The sequence below is a fragment of the Athene noctua genome, unplaced genomic scaffold (genome assembly GCF_965140245.1).
Source record: "Athene noctua unplaced genomic scaffold, bAthNoc1.hap1.1 HAP1_HAP1_scaffold_584, whole genome shotgun sequence".
Classification (NCBI taxonomy): domain Eukaryota; kingdom Metazoa; phylum Chordata; class Aves; order Strigiformes; family Strigidae; genus Athene; species Athene noctua.
In genome coordinates, this window is record NW_027438032.1 from 27,501 (window position 1) to 35,000 (window position 7,500).

A 7,500-nucleotide genomic window follows, 5' to 3' on the forward strand; every position below is an offset into this window, starting at 1 on the left:
TTCCAGCGTTCAAGTGCCGGCGGCCGCCGCCGGCCACCGGCCTTTGCCCAACAAACGCAGGGAACAGGTTACCCCGGAGGGAAAAAGCCAGGTGTGGAACAGCTCAGGCGGGGGGCCGGGGGAAAGCCGCTGAAGGCTCAGGACACCCCGCCGGCCATCTGCATCCGGCTGCCGGACACCACCACCGGCCAAAAACAAAAAAACGTGCTGTACCCGCATCGCGGGCTCCGGCTTAGGGCCAGAGAGCAAAGGAACCGAGGCGCCGACCAACCTCGCTCACAGCACCGTGCAGACCTCCCCTTCACTGAGCCCGGCTGGTACAAACCAGGGACGCCAGGAGCAGACCGGACACCGCAGGCCGCCCCACGTATGGCATCTGCACCAGGAAAAAAAGAAAGCGGAAAAGAGGACCGAGGCGCCGCCGCCTCGCCTTACCATCATCCGGCTTCTCAGGGGACCAGAGTGGTGGGGGGGGGTAGCCGCTGAAGGCTCGAGACACCCCACCACGGCCATCTGCACCCGGCTGCCAGCCAACACCGGCGGCCAAAAACGTACCGTGCTGTGCCCATGTCACGGGCTCCGGCTTAGGGCCGAGAGAGCAAAGGACCCGAGGAGTCGACTAGCCTTCGCTCACAGCACCGTGCAGACCTCCCTTCACCGAGCCCGGCCGGTAGAAACCAGGGACGCCGAGAGCCGGCCGGACACCACAGGCCGCCCCGCACGTATGGCATACGATACCGGCAACGAAAGGAGTAAACCAAGAACCAGGGAGGCGCCGCCGCCTCTCGCCTTACCATCGTCGGGCTCTCGGGGGGCCGGGGGGGGGGGGCCACCCACCGGTGGCTCGAGACACACCCCCCCCGGGCCGTCTGCATCCAAGCTGCCGGCCACCGCGACCAGCCAAAACCGTGGCGTGCCCATGCCACGGGCTCCGGCTTAAGGCCGGCAAACAAAGGGAGCAGGTGCCGCCGCCGCCACCTCTCGTCCCATCCCCAAGGCCCCCTCAAGGAGCTGGGCAACAGCCCCCGACGGGCTGGAACCGTACGGAGCACCGCTGTGTCAACACACATACCGGCGCTCCCCCCCTCCGCCATCATCGGGCTCTCGGGGGACCGGGGGGGGGACGGGGGTAACCACCCACGGTAGTCTCACAGCTCGGCTCCCCCCCCCAGTATCCAGCGTTCAAGTGCCGCCAGCCGCCTCCGGCCACCGGTCTTCGGCCTCTCCCGTGCACCTCTGCCCGTCCTTTTCTCACCACTCGGCAGCGACCGCCCCAACGCCGCCCGGCTTCGTGCCGTTCGGCATCTCTCTGGGTGCTCTCGGTTCCGTGCACGCTCGCCTGACAGAGCACCGGCTTGAGAACCGTGCCCAATTCCCCGGGGGAAACCACCGTCTGCGGCCGCCCAGCATTCCACTTGGCCGGCTAAGCCGCGTGCCCTCGCTCGGTGGCGCTTGTCTGGAGCAGAGACGCCTCGTGCCCCTATATAAGGAGAATATGGGTCCGCGCCGGAAAGGGGCGCTTAAAGGCAGTGTCTGCCTGCCAGCGGGGGAGGCGCTGCAGAGACGCCGACTCTTACGATGACCTAACTGGAGGCAGCGCGAAACAGCGACCCCTTGGAGGAACTGCCGGAGCCAACAGGTCTGCCCGCGCTCTAAGTCCCGACGGAGCCGGGTAGACCTGGCAGCCCTTTCGACGGACGCTGAGCCGGCCGCCGGCAACGTGGAGCCGGGTACACCTAGCGGCCACCGCCGGTCGCCTCGGAGGTGGGTAGACCTGACGGCCGCCTCACGCCCCGGAGGCGGGTAGACCTGACGGCCGCCTCACGCCCCGGAGGCGGGTAGACCTGACGGCCGCCTCACGCCCCGGAGGCGGGTAGACCTGACGGCCGCCTCACGCCGCGGAAGCGGGTAGACCTGACGGCCGCCTCACGCCCCGGAGGCGGGTAGACCTGACGGCCGCCTCACGCCCCGGAGGCGGGTAGACCTGACGGCCGCCACACGCCCCGGAGGCGGGTAGACCTGACGGCCGCCTCACGCCGCGGAAGCGGGTAGACCTGACGGCCGCCTCACGCCCCGGAGGCGGGTAGACCTGACGGCCGCCTCACGCCCCGGAGGCGGGTAGACCTGACGGCCGCCTCACGCCCCGGAGGCGGGTAGACCTGACGGCCGCCTCACGCCCCGGAGGCGGGTAGACCTGACGGCCGCCTCACGCCGCGGAAGCGGGTAGACCTGACGGCCGCCTCACGCCCCGGAGGCGGGTAGACCTGACGGCCGCCTCACGCCCCGGAAGCGGGTAGACCTGACGGCCGCCTCACGCCCCGGAGGCGGGTAGACCTGACGGCCGCCTCACGCCCCGGAGGCGGGTAGACCTGACGGCCGCCACACGCCCCGGAGGCGGGTAGACCTGACGGCCGCGTCGCGCCCCGGAGGCGGGTAGACCTGACGGCCGCCTCACGCCCCGGAGGCGGGTAGACCTGACGGCCGCCACACGCCCCGGAGGCGGGTAGACCTGACGGCCGCCTCACGCCGCGGAGGCGGGTAGACCTGACGGCCGCCTCACGCCCCGGAGGCGGGTAGACCTGACGGCCGCGTCGCGCCCCGGAGGCGGGTAGACCTGACGGCCGCCTCACGCCCCGGAGGCGGGTAGACCTGACGGCCGCGTCGCGCCCCGGAGGCGGGTAGACCTGACGGCCGCCTCACGCCCCGGAGGCGGGTAGACCTGACGGCCGCCACACGCCCCGGAGGCGGGTAGACCTGACGGCCGCCTCACGCCCCGGAGGCGGGTAGACCTGACGGCCGCCTCACGCCCCGGAGGCGGGTAGACCTGACGGCCGCCTCACGCCGCGGAGGCGGGTAGACCTGACGGCCGCCTCACGCCCCGGAGGCGGGTAGACCTGACGGCCGCCACACGCCCCGGAGGCGGGTAGACCTGACGGCCGCCACACGCCGCGGAGGCGGGTAGACCTGACGGCCGCCTCACGCCCCGGAGGCGGGTAGACCTGACGGCCGCCACACGCCCCGGAGGCGGGTAGACCTGACGGCCGCCACACGCCGCGGAGGCGGGTAGACCTGACGGCCGCCTCACGCCGCGGAGGCGGGTAGACCTGACGGCCGCCTCACGCCCCGGAGGCGGGCAGACCTGTCGGCCGCTTCACGCCCCGGAGGCGGGTAGACCTGGCGGCCGCGTCGTGCGAGACATTTTTGTTTCGATAGATGCCAATGAAATCCGAAAAAAAATAAATGAAAAGGGAAATTTTTTTTCTTAACGCACCCCCGCACCCCCGCGCCCCGCCGCGCTCTCATGTGCACGCAGCACCAGCCCCCCCACCCCCCCGCCCCGACCCGTTGGCTGCCATGCAGTCGCTGGCATCATTCGCTGCCCGCCCCCTCGGCCGCCAGTCAGCCCCTCTGCGCCGCGCCACTCCGCGCCGCACGGCGCCGCCCGCCACTCCCCCCCCCCGCTTCCCGCGGCTGCCAGGGGACCCGGCAGAAGCGGCGACGTTCCCCGCACCTCACCCCCAACGGAGACGCCCGTCTCGCTGGAGCGAGTTCGCATCGGGAACCGGGCGCTTTTCGCCGGGTCGGGGTCCCGGCGCTGCCGGGCGGTCCTCGGCTTCAGCTTTTGGTTTCGCAGCGTGGGTTTAGCTTTAGTCTCGGGGGAGGGGGGGTGGGGGGGGGGGTGGGGGTGCGTGTGTGTGTTTTTATTTTGTTTCTTTCCCCCCGCCTTTCGCTGTGCCGCAGAGGCGTGGGCACCGGGCGCCCTTCACCGGGTCCGGGTCCGGGTCCGGGTCCGGGTCCGGGTCCCGGCGTTGCCAGGCGCTCGCTGGCATTCGCGTTTAGGTTTTTTTCGACGGGGTTGGGGTGGGGGGGTGGGAAGGGGGCTCCCGGGCTTTATGTGTGGGAATAGGGGGTGTGGGGGTGTGTGCGCGCGTGTGTGTGTGTGTGTGTGTGTTGTTCGGATTGTTGTTTTGTTGTTTGTTCCCCCCCCCCCCCCCCCCCCCCGCCGCGACACACACGAGCTCGGACACACACGCAGAGACACAGAGAGAGAGAGAGAGAGAGAGAGAGAGAGAGCGCGCGCGCGCGAGAGAGAGACACAGGCGCGCACACACACACACGCACACACAGACACAGACACACACACACACACACACACGCACGCACGCACGCGCACACACACAGACACCCCCAGCCCCCCACCCCCCCCAGCCCCCCGACCCCCACCGTCGCCCGCGCGCCCGAAGAGCCGTTGGTCCCCGCCCCACCGCTGCAACTCCGGAGCTGCAGGGCGGTGGGTGCGGCCGCCAACCGACCGCAGCCTCCTCGGCGCCGCGGAGCACTACGGCTGGGGGGTGGGGGATCGGGGGCGGTTTCTGTTACACCACCACCACCACCACCACCCGCCCTCGCTGCTCTCCCTCCCACCCCTTCGGCGTTCGTTTGGCTTTCAACCCGCGGCGGGAACGGAGCAGGCGGGCAGGAGGGCGGGCGGCCGAGCGACCGACTGAGGAAGGCGGGGAGCCGGGCCGCGGGCACGGCGCGGCAGGGACTCGGCAGCTGCGGGGGCTCAGCGTCCAAAACACGCGCCACCCATCATCGCCGCCGCCGGCGGGAGGCCCCTCCGGGCCCCCCGGCACGGAGGCGGCGGCGGCGACGCCGCTGGGTCCTAAGGTCTCCCGCCTTCCTTCCCTGGAGCGGCCAATGTGCTGCTGCTGGTGGAAAGCGGGCCGGAGGTAGGGGGCGGCCGGTCTCCTCGCGAACCCCGGGGGTGGCAGGGGGCGGCCGGTGTCACGGTGGACCTGGTGGCGGGAGGGGTGGGGGTTGGGGGGGGGTCGGCAGGGGGGTCGACAGAGCTCGTTGCGGCGGTGGGGGGGCGGGGGGGGGGGGGGGTGGTGGGGGGGTGGTGTTGGTGGGGAGCGGTTTCTGTTGTTACACACACACCCCCGCCCCGTCGCTGCTCTCCCTCCCACCCCTTCGGCGTTCGTTTGGCTTTCAACCCGGGGCGGGAACGGAGCAGGCGGGCAGGAGGGCGGGCGGCCGAGCGACCGACTGAGGAAGGCGGGGAGCCGGGCCGCGGGCACGGCGCGGCAGGGACTCGGCAGCTGCGGGGGCTCAGCGTCCAAAACACGCGCCACCCATCATCGCCGCCGCCGGCGGGAGGCCCCTCCGGGCCCCCCGGCACGGAGGCGGCGGCGGCGACGCCGCTGGGTCCTAAGGTCTCCCGCCTTCCTTCCCTGGAGCGGCCAATGTGCTGCTGCTGGTGGAAAGCGGGCCGGAGGTAGGGGGCGGCCGGTCTCCTCGCGAACCCCGGGGGTGGCGGGGGCGGGGGGTGGGGGGGTGGGATGGGGCGGGGGGTGGCGGGGGGGGGGTGGGTGGGCTGGGGGGTGGGGGGGGCGGCCGGTGTCACGGTGAACCTGGTGGCGGGAGGGTTGGGGGGGGGGGGGGGGGGGGGCGGGCTCGTCGCGGGCCAAGCGGCGGTGTTGGGGGGGCGCCGCCGGTCTCACGGAGAAGCACGTGGCGGGTGGGGCGGCTTTGGCGGGATGGGGGGGCGGCCGTATACGCGTGCGCGCGCGGGCAGCCCCAGGCAGACGGCTTCGGGCCGGGCAGCTTGTGGGGGTGCGGGGCAGGCGGGCGCACGTGCGTGGGCAGAGCGTGAGCTCCTGAACCGTTTCTGAATCGATGCCCTAGCGCTGGTCAGGCTTCCGCTTGACCTCTCCGTTCGTGATTCTCGTCGCGTGTTTTCAGGTCCGCGTTCGATCCCGTCTCAGCCGAACTCTTCCCTGCCGGTTCCGACCCTCGCGTCCGTACGCTAGCCGGCAGCTGCGCTGGCCCCGTCGCCTCCCCAGTTGAAGGTGAGATCACGAGGGGCGCTGCATAAGCCAGGCCTCGCCTCGCCGCTGGCCTGCCTACCGGCTCGAAAGCTGCAGGAGACCCCCTCGCGTGAGAGCCCACCAGCCACGGCCCGGCCCAGGCCCATCACGTCCTAGTCCAGGCGTGACTTCGCCGCGAGAGGCTCAGGCCACGGCCTGCTCCCTGCCTTGGAGCTACGCGGGTGCCCGTGTCATCCCGAGCCGCCGCCTGCTTCAAGCCAGGGCCCGCTCGGGCACGGCGTGACGTCACAGGCAGCTCGGGAGCCCGGGCCCGGAAGCGCCCTGTTACCCCTCCTCGGCTACTTGTGACGTCACAAGGGGCAGGCGGCGGGGAGCGCGGGGGCTGCCGGGAGGGGGTGGCGGGAATGCCGGCCAGAGACCCGGCCGTGCTGGGACCCCACGCGGACGCAGACACCGGTCGATGCCAGCGGTCGCACGGCGGCCAGCGGGTCCGGGCAGGGCAGCGGCGTGAGCACCGCAGGGGGAGGCGGCTGTAGAAAAAAAAAAAACAACTAATTTTTCCTTTTCATCTCTCTTTTCCCGTTTCTGTGGTGGCTGCGATCGCAACCCAGAAAAGACGACGACGGCACGGGGCGGGAGGTTGCAGCTTCATGCCTTGTATTACAGGCGCTGCAATCTCGGACGAGCGGAGGGTAAAAAACCGAAATGACACGCTCCTCTCACCCCCACCGCCGCCAACCGGCAGCCCTGCACCTCGCCGAGAGAAGCACGTACGCTTAAATCTGGGGAGCCCGCATCCACCCCGCCAGTACGACGTGGGTACCAGGCCGGTTGCGGGCCGGCAGGTCTACCCGGCCGGCCGGCCGGGAGGGACACCAGGTCTACCCGGCCGGCCGGCCGGGAGGGACACCAGGTCTACCCGGCCGGGAGGGACACCAGGTCTACCCGGCCGGCCGGCCGGGAAGGACACCAGGTCTACCCGGCCGGGAGGGACACCAGGTCTACCCGGCCGGCCGGACTTGGGCTGGAGGCCGCCCGCGGGAGGGACACCAGGTCTACCCGGCCGGGAGGGACACCAGGTCTACCCGGCCGGGAGGGACACCAGGTCTACCCGGCCGGCCGGCAGGGAGGGACACCAGGTCTACCCGGCCGGCCGGACTTGGGCTGGAGGCCGCCCGCGGGAGGGACACCAGGTCTACCCGGCCGGGAGGGACACCAGGTCTACCCGGCCGGGAGGGACACCAGGTCTACCCGGCCGGCCGGCAGGGAGGGACACCAGGTCTACCCGGCCGGCCGGACTTGGGCTGGAGGCCGCCCGCGGGAGGGACACCAGGTCTACCCGGCCGGGAGGGACACCAGGTCTACCCGGCCGGGAGGGACACCAGGTCTACCCGGCCGGCCGGACTTGGGCTGGAGGCCGCCCGCGGGAGGGACACCAGGTCTACCCGGCCGGGAGGGACACCAGGTCTACCCGTCCGGCCGGCCGGGAGGGACACCAGGTCTACCCGGCCGGGAGGGACACCAGGTCTACCCGGCCGGGAGGGACACCAGGTCTACCCGGCCGGCCGGACTTGGGCTGGAGGCCGCCCGCGGGAGGGACACCAGGTCTACCCGGCCGGGAGGGACACCAGGTCTACCCGGCCGGGAGGGACACCAGGTCTACCCGGCC